This window comes from Protopterus annectens, chromosome 6.part0 (genome assembly GCF_019279795.1).
Source record: "Protopterus annectens isolate FY-2018-M chromosome 6.part0, PAN1.0, whole genome shotgun sequence".
NCBI lineage: Eukaryota > Metazoa > Chordata > Ceratodontiformes > Protopteridae > Protopterus > Protopterus annectens.
The window spans coordinates 154,129,888-154,149,887 of record NC_056737.1 but is presented as its reverse complement, the minus strand read 5'-3'; the positions used below and the strand labels follow the sequence as shown (position 1 = coordinate 154,149,887).

The following is a 20,000-nucleotide window of genomic DNA, read 5'->3' as shown; positions in this document are numbered from 1 at the left end:
TTGGTCTCTTCCTCATAAAATTTGTGATTTTCTGGAAAATCATTGAGGATTGAAGTTACTGAATAATAACAGACATTTTAGTTTCAGTCTTCATATTCTTTAGAAAAATGCATATAGTACTAAGTTAAATCTTGTTATTTTAGCAACTTTCTAAGATCATGAGAGAATATTTAAAATCTGTCCCTATTCTTGGGACTTTGTCCCCCATAACTGTGAGTTTTGTCCAGATTCCTTGCACTAAGATGTTGAGAGGTATGCTCAAAGGACAAACAAAGAGAAAGGTTTATTTAAAGATGAGGACAGCAATATCTCCTGGTTTGAAGCAATGCTTAAAAAGACAATCAAACTGACAAAAGACTACAGACCTTCCATGTAAAATTTTCAAAAAGAGTTGCAAGGTTCATCTCAATCTATTCCTGTCATTAGTCCCAAACTGCATACTTAAAGCAATACTGATGATAAAAAATCAATATTTCAGATCTCCACTGAGAGGAAAGATTTGAAAAATGTTCATGCTTATGCTGACAGCTTTTAACATTAAAATGTAAAAGTGCCTTGTCATGAATGAAAAGAGATAGATGGCTGAGTAGAGGAAATGACATATATTTAGGTAACTGTAACCTGACAACAATGACAGTTAACATTTCTTTATGACACAAAACCTTTTCTAGTTTTAGGTTACTTTACAAAGAGAACTAATATTGCTAATAGCACTTCCATGCCTTTATCTTCGCGTAGTGTTTGTTACTCCTGAAGTTCAGCATGAATTACATTATGTCCCAGTCTCTGTTCTACTTCCCTGAAGGTTACTACTTAATGGACGAGATCCTCATAGTCACATGTGGCTACTCAGAATTAGCTGCATTAAGATTTCAGAAATTACTGTTGTTTGGTTTCAATCACTGCCACGTTAAAAAATGAGCTGTGCATAACCTGTTTTAATTGTAGTGATGGCTGTGTATTTATTTAGGATGTTTTGTTAATTAATCCAGTTTATATGCATTTCTGCTTTGAGAAATAATTGGGAAATTTTATATGCTTATTTATTTATTTATTAATTTGACATTTGTTTACCAGGAAAGTCCTTATGGGTCAAAAAGAAACCATTTTCAGTGGAGGCCCGAGGAGAAAGCCTCCAACTAAGAGATGATTATGAATATACATATTGTTACATTTTAGGATTATATAATGGGTAATTGGTTTAAGCTCATATGGAGAAACAAAAACTGTGAATTTTAATGCTTGTATATTTTTGTTTCTCCATATGAGCTTAAACCAACTACCCACTGTATGATCCTAAAATGCAACAATATGTAACATACTCTTTTGTTCTATAAAGAAAAGATTGTATTACAGTGAGGGAGTGTAGAAATGGGGAGATGGTATTTAACCATTTTGTGGCTTTACAGTTGTTTAGGTAGCTATAGAACCATTTTATGGTAGGGAGAAATACAGTTAGTCGGCAGAGTTGGATGTGTGTGTAAGGAGGAATGGGATGAACAGAAGGTGGGGGTTAGCAGCTGATTGGCATAACAGTGTTAACTAGTAGGATATCCTGACTGGAGTTGTGAAATGTGGGTGGAGTTCTCTGAATATAAGTTTAGGATCAGTAGGCTAACCCATGACATTGGATGTAAAAGAAAAACAAGCAGTGAATGGCTTAAAGCTAAGTAGCTAATTCTACAAACCAGAAATCTTCATGTTTCTGATAAAGCATTTACATATTTATGTATTCATAGACCAGTTTCTGTTATTATAAAAATCTAATTGTATTTAAGCAGTACCCTTATTGGTTTGAGAGATATAGAGTTAGAAGTAGTGACAGTCCAATTGAAAAGAATAGGATTAATGCCAAATGTTAGATATTAGTGCCAAAGAAAAGGTATTATAAGAACCCCCCACTACATGAGGGGGGGGGGTTCCTCTAGCTGAGTGCGTGCCACAGAGCAGGGTAGTACAATAATTCAATGCTAGCGAATTATAGCAAATTAAAATCCCTTCTATAAAACAGTCCAGCAGAAAAACATTTAGTCCCCTACTTTATTGTGCTGCAGGTCTGTAGGCTATGCAGGTGGTATGAAGTCTGTGGGAAGTTTGTGCTCAGGTCATTCATTTTCCACAGAAACACTTTTTCCTGAGGTGCTGCTTGGCCAAAGTGGAGATAGAGGCTTGCCGCCTAATATGTAGATTTCAAGGAGTTCTTAATTATTTATGCTTGAAATATCCTCTGGCATAGTAAAGGGCAAAATAATCAATACAGAAACTATTTTATCCTAGTAAACCCTTACTCTATGTGCAATGCATGTAGCTAGAAGGAAGTCAGAGAGTGAGGCCCATTCAGCCAGGGGCTAATTTAGGACTAGGACTTATTAAGGAAATAATTGTAGTTGTATATACTGTATATACAGATGAAGATTAATATAATTTACTGTTTTCTGTTTGTTTAAGATCCTGTGATTAAAATTAAGGATTTTCTTATGCCACATTCTTTTGCCCTTTGCTTCTTCCCAGCAGAAGCAGGAAGTTGGGATTAGAAGAGGCCAGATTTAACACAGTAAATTCTGGCCATACTTGGTTGTTGTGCAGTTATGGATAATTAAGTCTATGCAATATGGAATGCTATTAGGAAGGATTATGAGTACCAATGTACAATTCTTCTTGCATTCCTGTGGCATTCTGTAACATAGCCCATTTAATGCTATCTGTGAAATGTGTAGATTTCATGCCTAACCCAAATGTATTCTCAGCAACATAAGCAGCTTGTTCAGTCAGATTGGCTTGCATCTCCAAATTCCTTTTTTCATATGGTCTGCAGTATAAAAATTTCAGCAACACGGTATTATATTGACCCTGCAAACCTAGCTGATATGCCAGCTACCTCCTACAAATGGTACAATCACAGGTACCACTGAGCACTCACTTGCAAGACCTCACTTTTGGGTGACAGTGACAATGTACAATTGTTATGACAGATTAACTATACAAATGTATGCAATAGCCACTGCTTGGTACTTTGTTAATAAGAGTGACTAGGAGATAGGATGACCTCTCCATGAGTGGAGGCCATTTTAGATATTGTAAGAGAACACAATGGTGACATCTGCTGATGACAAGGATCTGAAGTCTTTGGGAATTTTGTGCTGAGTAAAAGTTAATCAGAGGAAAACCATATTCCCGTTTAGGGTGCATACCATGTTTCGCCAGGGAGAAGCAGGCTGAAAGGGAGAATAAATGAAAAATTCAGGAGCAGAGTTTAAGTTGAGATAGCAATATGCTAGTTATTTTGTCTATATGATTTGAAAAAGTTAGGGAAGGATTAAGTAACAGCTGGGAGGAACCCTTCAAAGTGATCTACATTTAGGACTTTTACCACATTTAGTTGGTTAGTTTTGGCACCACTTAGTTTGAAGACTTTACAGAAGTCAGGAGTAGTCAAGTTTATCGGGGTGCAGTTATGATCACCCTTTGTATAAGAACCATTAGCACAATTCTGACAAAAGTAAGAGCTTACTTACCTGTTAAGGCAGAGTACAAGATGACAGTCCTCAAAAACACTAAGTCAGTACTAAAAAGGCATTAAAGGAAGCTGTGACACTTTGACATGTATACATACTAAGCAAATAACTGCATCTAATGGATTTCAGATAAGCATGTCTTTACCCAGATCCTAATGCCTAAACCTCCCACAAGTATATAAAAAACAAGACAGAGATGTGTATGCATTGCTAAAAAAATCTTAATTTTGTCAAACTAAACTGAACTTTGTCAGCTTCCCATATTATGATATATATATATATATATATATATATATATATATATATATATATATATATACATACACACACTCTAATTTTGCGAAAATTTAATTTCATGTTATTTTATCATGTGTTTTGATTCAGAGTAAGCTAAGAAAATGCTGTACTGCATGCATATCATAACAGCTAATAGTCTGCCCTGTAACAGACCTTCTGCTTTGCTGGTTGACTTTTGTATTTTATTCACAAATAATCACCCCAGTATAACCATCTTCAATATGCTTCAGTGAGCTGTGTGCTGAAACTAGATTTAGGGTAGCCATTTGTTGTATTTTTATGTATTATTTTCTTTACTACCTCTATCAGGAAAGAATAACTGGCAATAACAAAAATAGAATAATGTACAATAAAGCTCTTTTTTTCTTTTTTCAGCAATGATTCAATTGAATCAGTGCTCAAAGGAATGATTTTTACCTTCATACTGTTTGTGTAGGGAGTTTCAGTTAAGTCTGTCTCCTTTCTGTATTATAACTCATCAGGCAAAGAATGATTTCCATTTCAGCTACTGCTTATCATGAAAGGCTAAGAAGATTTTAATTCAATCTGCATGATCCAGGGAATGGTCTACAAACAAATGTAACTGAACTAACTCCGGCTACCTCAGTGCTACCTGGGTTTCATTATTTTTCATTATTTTAACAGTTAAACTTTATGAATTACACTCAGCCATTTAAGAAAATATGGAATCATCCCACATTGTGCTACAAATCAAAATGAATTATTTTAAAGTGTTTCGAAAATATATAGCATTGAGAATTAAGTTGTGCTGAAATAAATCTATTTTACAGAAATTTAGGATAACCATTTAGCTGCAAAACAACATCTGGCAAGTTATGCAGCAATTAATGAATTTAAAGTTATTCATAGAAAACTGATCTGTTGCAAAGCTTGGAGTAGCATCAGAAATGCAGTGCCACTTTTACTTCTGAAACAAATCACACTAACTGTTATATTAAATGGCTGGCAGTACAGTCCAGAAGGTTAAAGTTATGGACAGCTAATAATCGCAGAGTTTAATTTTTTTAGTCTTCACCAGTATACTTTGAGTCAGTCAGGAAGTCATTTAAGAAAGCATCACTTCAATTAAATGTGCTTTAAATGGTGAAAAATAAACACATGAATGAACAAACAACCACAGATTCTAGTAATTACTGTACAAGTAGCTGACAGGCTGCCTCGTGTGTAAATACTACAAACATTAACTAACATACATCTATCGATAAGGTACTATATTGACATGCTTTTCAGACTAGACATGCCTAATACCTGGTAATTCAATGTACCATGTTTGTTTACTGTGAACCCATTTTGTATATTCATTTTAAAATCATAAATTTGGAAGTGACCCTGTATTTACTTTTATTACTATATTTCCAATCCACTTCTGATTTTTGAATTACTGATAGAAAGTTGAATATATAGCTTCAGTTAAGTGGAATTGACTACTAAATCCTTACTTTTTCATTTAAAACACTGGTAAATATGAAGTCAAGCGATGCTTAAAAAGGAGAGCCCATGATTAATAAGAACAAAAACAAAATAATGTACAAAAGTCAAAATGAAGCTGACTCACATGTTAAAGAAAAATGGAAATGAACACTAGAGAAGTTTTCTCAGTGGAGCACAGGAATATAAACTAATATCACTGCGCACATTCAATAACTGTAAGAACATGACATTAAAACAGTTGGTGAGGTATACCCCTTTAAACCATGCGTATTAAATAAAAAGTTTAAACTCTGATTAAAATAGGAATACTTAGGTATAACGTAAAATAGAATAAGTCCAAAAGAAGCAGCAAAATCCACAGACAGGAACTCAACCCAGCGAAAACACTTGAGAGCCTTTATTGGACGACCATATAGCAGAATAAAACAAGCGCTTTCGCTCGGTAAAATACAGAGCTTTTTCAAGATAACAATACATTGCAGTTAGCTTGAATAAATACTAAACTTAAAACACGTGATTGAATGAATTGAATAATTTACATAATTAGTGAAAACCAACTCTATTAAACAATCAATTAGTTAAATAAAATTCTTGATCAGAATTTTTTGGAACAACATATTGTGCAATCAAATTCAGTAAAAAAATGAATTAATAAATGCAACTGTTCGTAACACCCTGTGGGTTGTTCTTGGTCACCACCTTTAAAACCTAAATGCTAGAAACACTTATGCAATAAATTTTTTTAAGTTAAAACATTCTAAATATTATTGTATTTCAAATAAACATGTACATATAAAACTATTCATAGGTTCATAGGTTCATACTAGGCTATCTGCCCTAGGGCATTTATAAGCCTAGCCAGAATGTGTTTGGCTTTCGCCACCCATTTTAAATTAATTTTGCTATGCCCTTTTTTTGAGGTTAGTATACTGTGCCTCTGTCTAACAGTGACTCAGAAGTCATACCCGGGGTAAACCTACAATCTCCCATCCACTCATTAAGATTCCTCTTGAAGAGAGTCAGTGAGGGACTCTGCCTAACCTGGACTGGGATTTTATTTCAGAGTGAAGGGAGCCTCTGGGTTATGAATCTGTCCCTCCAGCATGTCCTATTTATTTCAGTGCTGAGGTTCAAGTCTCTCGAGCGTGTAGCTCGATAGGATTTGGATTTTCTGAGGTGCAGCATGTCCATTAATTCCATGTTGGACATGGCTTTATACGTCAGGCACAGATTGCCTCTGAACAGGTGGTATGCCACTGAGTAGAGCTGGAGTTTCTTTAACCGGGCAGCATATGGCATCTGTTTGAGCCCTTTGATCCTCTTGGTGAGGTACTTTTGGGGTCTTTCCAGTTGCTGCAGGTGTCTGGTAAGGTACATCCCAAAAGGGACATTGTACTCAATTATGGGCCTGATGAGGGATGAGTAAAGAGGCACGATGACCTCCCCCTGATCTAGATGTGAATCCCTTCATGATTAGGTGGGCTATATAAAATGTTCTTCTAACCACTTTGGCCACGTGGTTGTCAAATGAGAGATTGCTATCAACTTGGGTCCCCAGGTCCCTAATTACTTCTTCTGTACTTAATGGATTATCACCTATGTGGTATGCGTATAATCCTACAGCCTAAATTGGTTCTAGCATAATAAATAAAATAAAATACAATAATGATGCTATAACCGGGCCATCCTCAGTTTGAGGATGCTACTAATATTAATGTTATCACTGAGGCCGGGTGGTTTACCAGCATCAAACCTAAGCTGCCAAAGACGCTCTCTATATTCTAAGGTAGTCTCCCAATCTCCTCCTCTGGCATCCGGTGTCACTTGTTCTAACACCATAAACTTCAGTTCCATTCTGGGACATAAAAGGGAGTGTTTATAAAAGGCATTAGATTCCCTTTCTTTAAAGATATTGTAAAGGTGTTCATAAATTCTCCTTCTAATGGGTCTCTCAGTTTTTCCCACATAAAAACTAGAGCAAGATGTACATACCCCTAAATAAACTACCCTTTTTGTTCCACAGTTTGAATAACAACTGGATTCAAAAAGAAATTTCCTCGATGGAATATAAAGAGTCAAGTCATTAATAATGGTGTGACACTGCTTACAAGCACCACATTTAAAAGTGCCTGGCCTTGTATTACTCAGTGCAGTTCTTGGGGTGTGTTTCCTTTCGAACAGTTCTTTAAGATTAACATCTCTTTTTCTTACAAAATTGGGACGGGGTTGCACCAATTTATTCAACTCTTCATGAAGAGTAAGAACTGCCCAGTGTCTCCGTACTACATTTTCAATATCTAGAGAACTGAGGGAATAAGTGTGGGTAAAAAGACTGTGTTGTTCCAAGTGGTCATCAGTTTTGTCAACATTTACTTGGGGAACTCCACTACCTATCAATGGGTGATATCTGCTGTCCCTTTTGTTTATAACCTCCTGAGCCAGGGTAGTCACTAGTGAAATGCGGTAACTCTCTCTCACTCAGTGACCCTCCCCTTAGGCCCATTGTTTCGGGACGAGGGTGGGTCACTGAAAATGTGTCTATTTGGTTAGAATGTAATTTGAAACCCTTTGTGGAAAGGGTGCCCACCATATTGAAAGACTCGAAAGGTTTTTTGCAGGTAGTGAGAGATTTTCAACTCAAACAAACCCACAATAATAGCATCATGGTCACATTAGATGTGCAAAATCTCTTTACGGTCATTAGTAACAACTATGGCACACAAGCGATAGAGTGTATTCTTAAGGAAATGGGAGAAACTGACAACAAAATTAAGTTAATGCATAGACTGTTGGATGTAGTTTTAGAAAACAATGTCTTCATAGGGGGTCCACAAGCATATAGGCAGGCACAGGGGGTAGCGATGGGCACCCCCTGTGCCAACACATATGCAAATCTGGTTCTCTTTTTCTGGGAGAAGAACAACATCTTTAATAATGAAAGATGGATGAAACACATAGGAGCCTATGTGCGCTTTGTAGATGATATCTTTATTTTTTGGCAGGACACCTTAGACGAACTTTTTAGTTTTTTGGATTACCTTCATTCCACTACATCCTTTTTTAAATTTATTCTAAATCATTCTAGGGAACAAATAGATTACTTGGATGTTAGCATGAAATGTACTTTGGAAGGGTTTACTTCGACATTACATAAAAAAGACTGTTGGAAGAACCATTTATTATCGTATGATAGTATGCACCCTCGCTATATGTTCCCCAATATAGTTAAAAGTCAAGTATGTAGAACCTCTAGGCTATGTCTAGAAGATGAGGATTTTAATAAAGAAATAGGAGAATTGAGAGCATGTTTTGGCCAGAGAGGCTACAATGAGAATATGGTCAATGCAGTAGTACACTCTAGTTCGAAAAAACGAAGCAGTGGGTATAAACCTTGGTTGAGACAAAGTCAAACAGAAGGTGCAAAACATCAGAAGAATAAAAGGTCAGATAGAGTTAGGCTCTATTTCACCTATAGTAGTGACATTAAAGATATACAGAGTATAGTTAGTAAAAATTGGAACATATTAAGAAGTGACCCCAAGTTGGATACCATGATTAGTCAAACACCGAATTTTGGCTATAGACGCAATAAAAATCTAAAGGATTTACTCTGCAAAGAAAGACCTGCCTCTGACAAAAAATTGTTGATCACTAAAGCAGGGACGGTACCCTGTGGTATGTGCAAGGCCTGCAGTAGTATTAATGGGTCCAACACTTTTAAACATCCAACAACAGGACAGTTATTCCAATTTAAGGCCAAAGCCACGTGTAGAACATCTAATGTGGTTTATTTGGCCGAATGCACACAGTGTCCGGTATACTATGTAGGGATGACAAATAATATGTTAAAGGTTAGGGTCTTACAGCATTTGTCCAGTATTAGAAACAAAGATCAGCACAATGCACTTTATAGGCATTTGATGAATAATTCTACACATACATTTTTATTTAAAGTTATCACAAATGTGAATTTAGGAGTGAGAGGGGGGGATATAAAGTTGCTTACGGAGACACTTGAATCCAAATGGATTATAACTTTAGGATCACACAGGTATCCAGGCATAAATGAGATTGTGCCTTTAAAACCTGCCTTACAAAATAGGCGGGTAATATACTAGCATTATTGAATTTTGATTGGTTGTTAGTATGTTTAAAAGTAAAGACCAGTGTTGTTTTATTTGTCTGATGAAGGGTTGGTGAACCCGAAAGCGCTTACCACTATTTGGAGTTTGTATTTGCTGTTGTTTTTATTAAAACAGTGTTATTTTTACAGCCTTGTCTTGCCAATCTTTCTTTTACAAGTTTTGGACTATTTTGGTTTGGCAAGACTTTAGTCCTAGCACAGAACATTGTCTTCTTGAATATAAAGAGTCAAGTCATTAATAATGGTGTGACACTGCTTACAAGCACCACATTTAAAAGTGCCTGGCCTTGTATTACTCAGTGCAGTTCTTGGGGTGTGTTTCCTTTCGAACAGTTCTTTAAGATTAACATCTCTTTTTCTTACAAAATTGGGACGGGGTTGCACCAATTTATTCAACTCTTCATGAAGAGTAAGAACTGCCCAGTGTCTCCGTACTACATTTTCAATATCTAGAGAACTGAGGGAATAAGTGTGGGTAAAAAGACTGTGTTGTTCCAAGTGGTCGTCAGTTTTGTCAACATTTACTTGGGGAACTCCACTACCTATCAATGGGTGATATCTGCTGTCCCTTTTGTTTATAACCTCCTGAGCCAGGGTAGTCACTAGTGAAATGCGGTAACCTCTCTCATTAAATAAAGATTTCAAAAGTTCAATTTCATCCAAGAAATCATCCAGAGTGCTACACATCCTAGAGGCTCGAATAAACTGCCCCTTGATAATGCCTTTCTTTTGATGGAATGGATGTCCGCTCTCAAAATGGAGATAGAGTTAGAAAAAGATGGTTTCCCGTAAAGCTTAGACTGAAAAGTAAGATTGAAAATATCTTTAAATAGAGTGACTTTGAGATAGTGTAACTCATTTTCACTAATATTGTGAGTGAAAGATAAAAAATGGGTAGTGGAGTTTAGATAGGTAAAGAAGTCGAAAAACTGGTTCAGGGTCCCATTCCATAAAATACAGATGTCGTCCAAATATCTCTTGTAATATGTTATATGGTGGACCCATGTTGTTGAAAAAATAAATTTCTGTTCCCACCTATGCAATACCACATTGGCATAAAGGGAAGCGCATGAGGCACCCATAGCTACCCACTTTTTTTGCCTGTAGAGTTCTCCATTAAAATAAATAAAGTTGTTCTCTAACACAATTTCCATGAACTCTACTAGCAAACTGGTGATCCTGTTCCCTAAATCAGCCTCTGTGGTTAATACTTCGTTAAACCATTCCAAACCTGTGGAGAGAGGAATGCTAGGGAATAACTCTACTATATCTATAGTAACCATTAAAAGGTCAGGCCAAAAAAGAGTAGGTTGGATGCTTTTGAGAAAGTCCCATGAATCTTTACAAACATGTTCCAAAGATGAAACAAATTTCTTGGTTACGTAATCAATAAATTTCCTAAGTGGCTCCGTTATGCAACCTGCTCCAGAAACAATAGGCCTACATTTTAATGGATCCAACCCTTTGTGTACTTTTGGGATCCCGAAAATTACTGGTATTTTGGGTTTATTCACGTGCAAATAGTTAAATAATCTCTCATTAATTGCCCCTTGCAGCAAATGATCATTTAACAAAAACTTGATATTAGAAATAGCAAGGTTTAGCTCATTCCTAGAGACTATCTAATACTGCTCCATGTCCTGCAACATCCCGTAAAGGTGGGTGTCATAATCAGAGCTGTACATGAGTACAACACCACCCCCTTTGTTGGGTTTCATAACCCTAAGTTTTTCATTCTTCAAGTAGTTAACTAACCACATCTCTTCTTCACTCAAATTAGTGGGAGGTGAACACGTACCTTGTGTGTGTAAAATTCTAAGATCCTTCTCAACCAGCTCTTCAAAAACTCTAATAGAAGGGTGAGTAGGGGGATTAAATATGCTAGTTCTAGAAAGCTCATTGTTTACATATGGCTGCCCCTTAAAATAGAATGCAAGATTTAAACGTCTTACAAAAAGTTTTAAATCTACAAGGGCATTAGCCAAGTTGAAGGAACGCAGTGGTACAAATTGGAAACCTCGGGTAAATAGTTTAAAAATATCCTGGTTTACCTCCATCTCAGTGTAGTTGTAAATAGCAAAACTGTCTTTATTAATAATAGAATAATTATCACCACACTCATAACGAAGGTCTCCTAGAGGGTTTCTAATGACTAAGTTGTTACCTTCTTTCATTTGTATCTGTTGTTCCATCCATGCTAGTGCTGTCTCAATCCCCCCCTACTCTGTTGGGGGGCTGCTGAAAATCCTGAAAGGAATTATTTCTCCCTTTCTCAGCTAGCCTCTCACTCTGACGGAGTGGTTGTGCAGGCAACTTGGATTGATTACCAAATGTACCAGCCTGATTATTGGTTTCTTGGACCTGTTTATTGACCCAGTGTGTCTTACCAGGGAGTGGATAAGCTGTTCCCTCCCTATATTCAATAAGGTCCCTTTCTAGTTTGTGTATTTGATTAAGAATTTTAACACAAAACTGGTCCACTTCTTTAAAAACATTGTCATAGTTGATTTTAACACTCAAGAAGTTGCTATCATTAACCAAGGAATTGTTTAAAGCATTCAGCTCCTTCAATAAAATATCGGCATTCGCCTCATATTCAACTATCATGACATTTAAAACCTTTAAACCAACTTTGTCAAAGATTTCACAAAGTTTATTATGATAGGAAGTACCCGGTTGAACATTATTCGGGAATTTGTAACAGCGCAAACCTTTCGGTACACGCTTTACAGACACACATTCCTTAAGATAATTAATCTCCAGCTGGTTGCTCTTGCATGCATAAAGCTTGTCTCTTAGATTATTAAAATCATTTTCAATGTTAACGTTAACATTGGGGGTAAAAGTACCTTGATCAAAAGAAAATTATCGCCCAGTCCAGGCATTGAAGTTGAAAACTTTGGGCTGTAAATCCAGTTCTTCCGTCTGTTGCCTTTGCGTTCCTGCTATCTGCTCGTGGTTGGGAGCCTTAGTAACTGCTGAATTCATCGGAAGCTCAAAGGATGTACCATTAGCTGATTCCGGTGTCGTGTTCAATGTGCACTTCTTTCTTTGCTCGAGCCCATGCTGTTGGTTGCCTGGTGGCACAGAAAAGGAACTGTCTCTAATCATATTTAAAGTATTGGTAAGCTGTGTGAGCAACGTTAAAACTTGGTTGAACTCAAAACGAGTTACTGGGTTATCCTCACAGTCATTTCTAAGAAGCTGGGGAGTGTCAGCAAACTCAACTGGTTCGGTGTCCTCGGCCATGGAAACACTTGACTAAAGAATAACGTAAAATAGAATAAGTCCAAAAGAAGCAGAAAAATCCACAGACAGGAACTCAAACCAGCGAAAACACTTGAGAGCCTTTATTGGATGACCATAGGCAGAATAAAACAATACTTAGGTACTCATAAAAATAAGAAAATGACATATTTTCTATGTAGTCTTGCAATGGACATGAATAAGTTGTTACATAGCAGCTAACAACAAATAAAAATATTAATGTTTAGCATACAAACTGTTAGCATGAGAAAAAAGAACCCTTTTACTACTGATCATTTCATAAGGTTTTGCCCATCACACTATTTTCACTGATTTTAGATCCTGTATATAAAAGTTTAATATAATCTCATGAAATTTTCAGGAAATCAAACTGCGATAGTCATCTATAAAAAATCTTTAGATTTCCCTTGTTCAGGGTCATTAGGCAGTAGTATCTTGAACTGTAATGAAAATAAAATTAAATGCAATTGTGCTTAATACTGTTATGCTGGGATTAATTCAGAGGATCAGTGACATGACTGAAGAAACTGCTCACACAACGACAGTGGAGTTTGAATTATTGCATGGAGTGTTACAATTACAATGTAGGGACTTCAGGCAGGGCATACCACACTTAGATGATTGTGTATCTAGTGGCTGCACACTGTAGCTGTACACTGTTGTAGCTGTTAGTGTGAGGAGACACAAAAATGAATCAATGCAGTGCATGCAAATCTGCTTGCATTCCTAACAGCAGTAATGGTTAAGCATTCCTGATGTCCTAATAATGCTTCTAGAATACATAACAATACAACACCAAACGGTATAGCTGGGCACATCCTAAAAGTACTAGAGTCAGGGCAGAAACGATCTATGCTGGACCACATTCATGTGTTCCAGGTAAGGCTTGGAACAGAGTCCATAAAGACTGACTGTGCTGTATTGTTTTGTTTGCAGCCATAGCTCTCAACCGATCAGAGACAAATCTCAACAGAATTAGGGACAAATCCCCAAATAATCAGGGACAATCAGGGACATTTTTAAAATATTTGTACTATTAACTTGAAACATTTGCAGAATAAGAGAATGTGAATTAATATAGATTTTTTGACGTAAAAAGTCTATAATTCTGAATTACTATCATTATTTATTAAGGGCAATTCAGCACCTTTTCTTCAGCAGTCACCAGTTTTACTAGGGATTAAGAGGATCTGTGTCTAAATCAGGGATGTCCCTGAAGATAAGGGACAGTTGAGAGGTCTGTTTGTAGCTGATCTGTATGCACTGATTGCTTGATTCATGAATGCTTTGAATCACACAGCCTTCATTAGGCATGCATTAGAGCAGGCCGTCATTAACATATCATTAAGAGGTGAGGAGATGCCTTCCACAGTAGGCTGTTGGGTATCCAGATCTTTCACTTTGCAGGTATGTTTGGGCTAGGTGTGTAGCTAAGCACATTTAGAGACACTGTACTAGCAGGGATTGTGGTTTGCTGACTTGCAGATATGTTCTACAATTGTTAGATGTCTTCCTATTATTGATGGTATACATGGCTGTGAACATCAAGGTGGGCAGGATGGGCCTACCACTAGCATACTGTGTAAGAAGGAGCACTGTACATGCATTTGTGAATTGTTTTCAGCCTAATATTATGTTTTTGGCCCTCATTCAAATGCTTGCATTATACACTATTTTTCTGTACATTGGTCTGTAGGTCTTCTATCCTATGTACTTTGAAAAATGGCATCATATAATTATGCAGGACAATTAGCAATTTTCTCAAAACATCAGCATATCGAATCCATACTAAGTTTACGGAGCCTGGAATTAATATTTAAGCCTGCTAATATTTATGTTTTGATAGCCTTTATTGTTGTTAACTTTGAAGAGTATGAATAGCCACACTTTTACTTTACAGGGACTGTTCACAAAATGATGTAGCATGTCGGTTCCAAATGACGATACTCCTCTTAATTTCATGTTTAATAAAAACATTAATATATACATACAGCATTCAGACTTCCATATAAAATGTTTAGGACAAAACACCTGCATACATAATCTTATACAACACAACACATGAGCTGACAGCCTAAAAGGAAAGATGCAACAGTATCTTAAATGTGTGATGTCAATTCGTACTTGTAAAAATTTGGCTATAAAACATTTAAAATAGCAGAAAATACTACTTTTGGTCCTCATGTCATGTCATATAACATATTAAATATATGATTCCAGTATTTGCTGATTTGTTAGCAAAAAAATATATATATATATATATATATATATATATATATATATATATATATATATATTCCAGCTGATGTTGCCTATCTGCACACAACTGAATACAAACTATTCATCAACAACTAATTTGTCAGTACCCAACCTGCTGACATCTGCAACACTGACTATAAGATCTTGACAAAGTGAAAACTACAAAAAAGCCTTGTAGGGGCAGTCCCTTCATATCTCAGGCTGGGATAGGATCATTCACCTCAAAACTAGTTTATACCTCAAAGATCAGTGCTGGTCAGTAAAAGTGAGGTTCACAGCCTCGGTAGCCTTGTTGTAAAGAACACTATCTCTAACAGAAAAAAAAGTTAAAATTTTGTAGGTGCAGCAAAACCAGTTTTTGAAGAATCTATCTTCATATAATAGCTTTACTCCATATATATGACTATATCTTTGAAAATGTTTGGCATTTTTAGTGAATGTCTTAGGAAAATACATTATCACGCACAGTTATAGATGCTGAACCTAGGAATAATGGTGTGAAAACAACTTTATTTTCTATGTTCAATGTTGTGCCCTGTGGAGTTTATCCATTTTGTGCAGTTTTTGTTTGGTTATCAGTTCTGCTCCTGCACTCTTGTTGTAGTGTTTTTGTGGAGCTTTATTTTCTTGCAGTGTGTGTTAGTACATCTCTGTCTATATACTAGCTCATTTCCAGTGGCACAAAATGTAACTTGTATGTATAAATCAGATTTTTACTTCTGATGTATCACTAGCTCAAAACACATTTATTTATTATTATTTATTTGAAGTTTGTTTGCCAGGATGGTCCATTGAGAAGAGCCCATTTTCAACGGAGTCCTGGGGAGAAAAGCTCCATAAAGACAACATAACATAGTAAAAACATAATAAAAACAAGTTATAGTAATATAGTAATAAGAAGTACAGGTAAAAAATATGGTATTTGAAGGTACAATTTAGTAAAATGCATAACCAAAAGTTAGAAAGACCATAAGTGAACATTTACAAATATGCTATTTCCTATCATTGCATAAAACAGAAGTTAAAAAACACAAGTCAATATTTACAAATATATTTGTAGGTAATGGGCAGGGTATGAATTTCACTGTGAAAATAAGTAACAGACTAAACCCTAATAAAAATATGAGTATAATGCAACTTGACAGACTCACTGTGAAATCGCTGTAAGTCTCAATTTTGAATCTATGTTGATGAGGTCTGCATAAATAAATCACATTTTGAAGCTCATAGTAAAACTTTTAGAACATTATATTTGGATAATCAGATATATATTACATCTAAGAATGCCATTCCACCCTTATGATATTAAATGCAACATTTACATATGTTGATCGGTGAGGAAGTACATTCAGCCATATGTAGTATCTTTTTCAATGACTGCAAAGTTCACATGTATAGGCTAATATGTCTAAATATAAATAAATAATAATAAATATATATATATATATATATATATATATATATATATATATATATATATATATATATGAATCTATGTTGATTCATTGAAAGTACACTTACCCGGATCACATATCAGCAAACTCACTTTTACAAAAGACCAAAATAATGAAACCCGGATCATCGAAAAGTAAACGAACGTTAAGTAACCACTTGGCCACCACGATAAAATAACTAATCGGAACACATTTGGACCCACCCATTTGTGGGGCTTCACCCACCACACCCCCCAACTAAATATACCAACTCCGACATCTTACTACATTAGAGGAAAGGGCAAAGTTCACCATGGTGGCCAAGTGGTTACTTATTGTTCGTTTACTTTCGGTGATCTGAGTTTCATTATTTTGGTCTTTTGTAGAATAAGTGTACATTCAATGAATCACAGTAGACCCATATATAGAAACAGATAGATAGAGATATAGATATACAGATATATATATATATATATATATATATATATATATATATATATATATATATATAGATATATATAGATAGATAGATAGATAAAATAAGGCAGTGCCAATGGAATACAGATACATTATGGGTCTGTACTGAATTTGATATTCTGAAAAGAAGTGAAATATTGCCTGCTAATCTAAATAGGATCTAATGTAACTTGGTAGGAGGTCACTATGAAATACTAGTAATTTACTACATTTAGTACATATGTGTAAGAGGGTATATCTGAACTGACCTTTGACTGCCCTAGTACAACTTTTTGGGAATTTTACTGGGATACTTAGGTACATACAGCACTTAAAGCAACTGTTGCACACTAAAAGTATTCAATGCAATTTATTGGTTCATAGGTTAGTACTAAGCTAACTGCCCTTGCGAGCCATTTTAAGCCTAGCCAGTTATCCCCTGTGAGACTCAAACCATGCACCTTGTGTTTGTAAGGCAAACACCTTAACCATTAGGCCACCCTCCCAAACCTGGGAAGGTTGCTGAAACTGGCTCTTCTGTACTGCCACAGCCAGCAGTGGGAATAATGGTACGAAAACACTCTCGTTGACAGCAAAAATAATTATTGTGGAGAAAATTACAAGATTGTTACTTTTGCTATAATGCCATCTCAGTACAAACGCATACTGGACAACAACCACATTCTTTATCATGAAAACAAATGACATATTCATCCTTTAACTGGCAAACTATTATCTCCAGATAAGCCTGCAACTACTACATACGTTTACAGACATATCACTTATTAAATATTGAGCTTTTTATGATAAAAATTGTTGTGGAACATATTTGTATGATGGACTAGATAGTGTAATTATATTGTGATTTATGGTATGAATAATAGCGTAATTAGCTTTATATTATTATTATATATAATTATTATTAGAATCTAGCATAATTAGCTTCATCTTAAAATTATGTAGCAGTTTTGCTTTTGCCATTACAGTTTCTGATGTAGGTATAGATATATATATAGATATAGACATAACAGCTATAAGACGAGGTGGTGCAGCAGTTAGCATTGTTGCCTCACAGCAAGAGGTTCTCCCATTCGATCCTTGGCTGGAGCATCTTCAGTGTGGAGTCTGCATGTCCTCCCCGCGGTCGAGTGACATTAAAGACATGCAGGTAGGTGTGAGCGTGAATGGGCATGCCTTCGTTGATGGTTGGGTGTCGGGCTGGCAACTCGGCATCGTAAAATCCACTGCCAATCATGAGCGGACCAAAGTTCCGCTGTGGCGACCCCTAACCGGGAAAAGCCAAAAGACTTTTTTATAGATATAGCTATAGATATACACATAAATTTTCCAAGCATGGAAGGAAGTCTTATAACTGGCTTCTTCCCCTGTAAATGAGGGGAGCACATTCAGAAAAAAAAGGCAGCTCAATAACAACTGATCATAAACACATTTCCAATGTGATCCCTTTGTGAAGACTCACCATAACTGTAGATGTTCCAAGTAGATCAATGTCGCAGTACTGATTCTTGGGTCTTCCTGACATGCAGGAGCCCATAAATGGTCCATTTCCCAGAGTCTTTACATCACCCCTAGCAGAAGGGATGCCCGATGAATGACATATGTATATTAGGGTATAAAAGGCGTGTTCATTGGCACCATTGTGAGGTCTTTCTAGGCTGTGGTACTCTGTTTGATACCTGAGGGAAACATAACCCTTCTAGTCTACATTTTAAGAAAGATACAGGGGCAAAGCTATAATCCACTAGAAGTGGGGGGGGGGTGATAACAGATTAAGGGTGCCTAACCAACCCTCCAGACATAGGGGTGCGCAACAGATAGAGGGGTAGGAGGGTTGGTGTTTGTACTGCAACACTGATTCACTCAAACATCTACTATTACTATAAGTGTAACACAACTGCATTATGTTTTTCATAGTCAATGTTGGGAGGCTTCCCAAAGCTACAGGTTGGAGGGCTGTCTGTCTGCTGGCCCCTGGGACAGCAGCTTCTGCAGGAAAGCAGTAGCAAAACCTGCCCCAGCCCTGGATGCTATACATAAATGGTAATGTTTGGTAAAGGTGTGGACAGAGGATTGGGGGCAGCCTCCAGTATGGCCTGAAAAGAAACAACTTTTAAAAAGGCAGTGTCAGCAGCTCTGCGTCTCATGGATTGTGCTCTGACAGAAGCTAGTAATGTTTTCCATGATGAGCACAGCACAAGATGATCCAATTGGTTTTCCATTTTTCCCTACAACAATCTAAAGACCTTACGATCATCACATAACCTTCTTGTAAATATTTGTAAATCAAACAACAGGGCTGGGGACTCTCTTTTCTCTAATACTGTTGGAAAATCCTGGAACCTTCTTCCTAACGAACTTTCCTCTCTTCCCTCTATATCACTCTTTAAAACCAAATTGAAACTTTTCCTCAGGACACACTGGTTTTGCCCCTGTACTAAACCTGACTGATCAACTAGCTCTTCTTACTTGGTTCAACCTACCCTCCTCTTTTCAGTAATTAAGTTCCTTTTCTTAATAACAACTTACATTGTCCTTCTATACTACTACTTACATCTTCAGAATCTCATTAAGGAGACTAATTTTACTAATATATTGTATAATTTCAGCTCCTACTTTTTCTTTATGACTACTTGTATACTAATATATTGTATAATTCAGCTACCATCTTTTTTTTATGATGTATTGCAACTACATTTTGTATTGTACTAATTGTATCTGAATATTTTGCATTATGCTATGAACGAATGACCTCTTTGTATATTCTCTGGACTGCACCTGCAATGTTCATTGTATACATTAATTTTTGTATATGTGATTTTGTTTGTTTCCTCAGAGCTTATCTCCCTGGGCCTCTACTGAAAATGGACATATATCCAGTTAGATTAGCCCTGTCAACAAATGTAAAATAAATAAATAAATACAATTTTAAAACAGTTTGTTTGGAGACATGTCTACCTTCTTTCCCTTCTGCAAAGGCCATTAAAAGTTGTGGAGTTCTGTTAAGGTAATACATGATTTGTTTGTTTACATCCACAAAATATATGATTTGTTCAGCTTTACTTTGCAAATTAGAAATATATATATTTATAAATAGCCTGATTCAAGGAAAGATCTGACACAACTTTGGACATGAAAGAGGGGTTAGAACTGATGGTA

General features: G+C 36.2%; 1 protein-coding gene across 3 annotated transcripts in view; it reads right to left on the bottom strand.

The window, feature by feature from the left end:
• The window catches only part of NPAS3 (neuronal PAS domain protein 3), a 2,415,438-nt gene that overhangs the window by 1,001,549 nt on the left and 1,393,889 nt on the right, over positions 1-20,000 (bottom strand). The gene's annotated exons all lie outside the window — the stretch shown is intronic.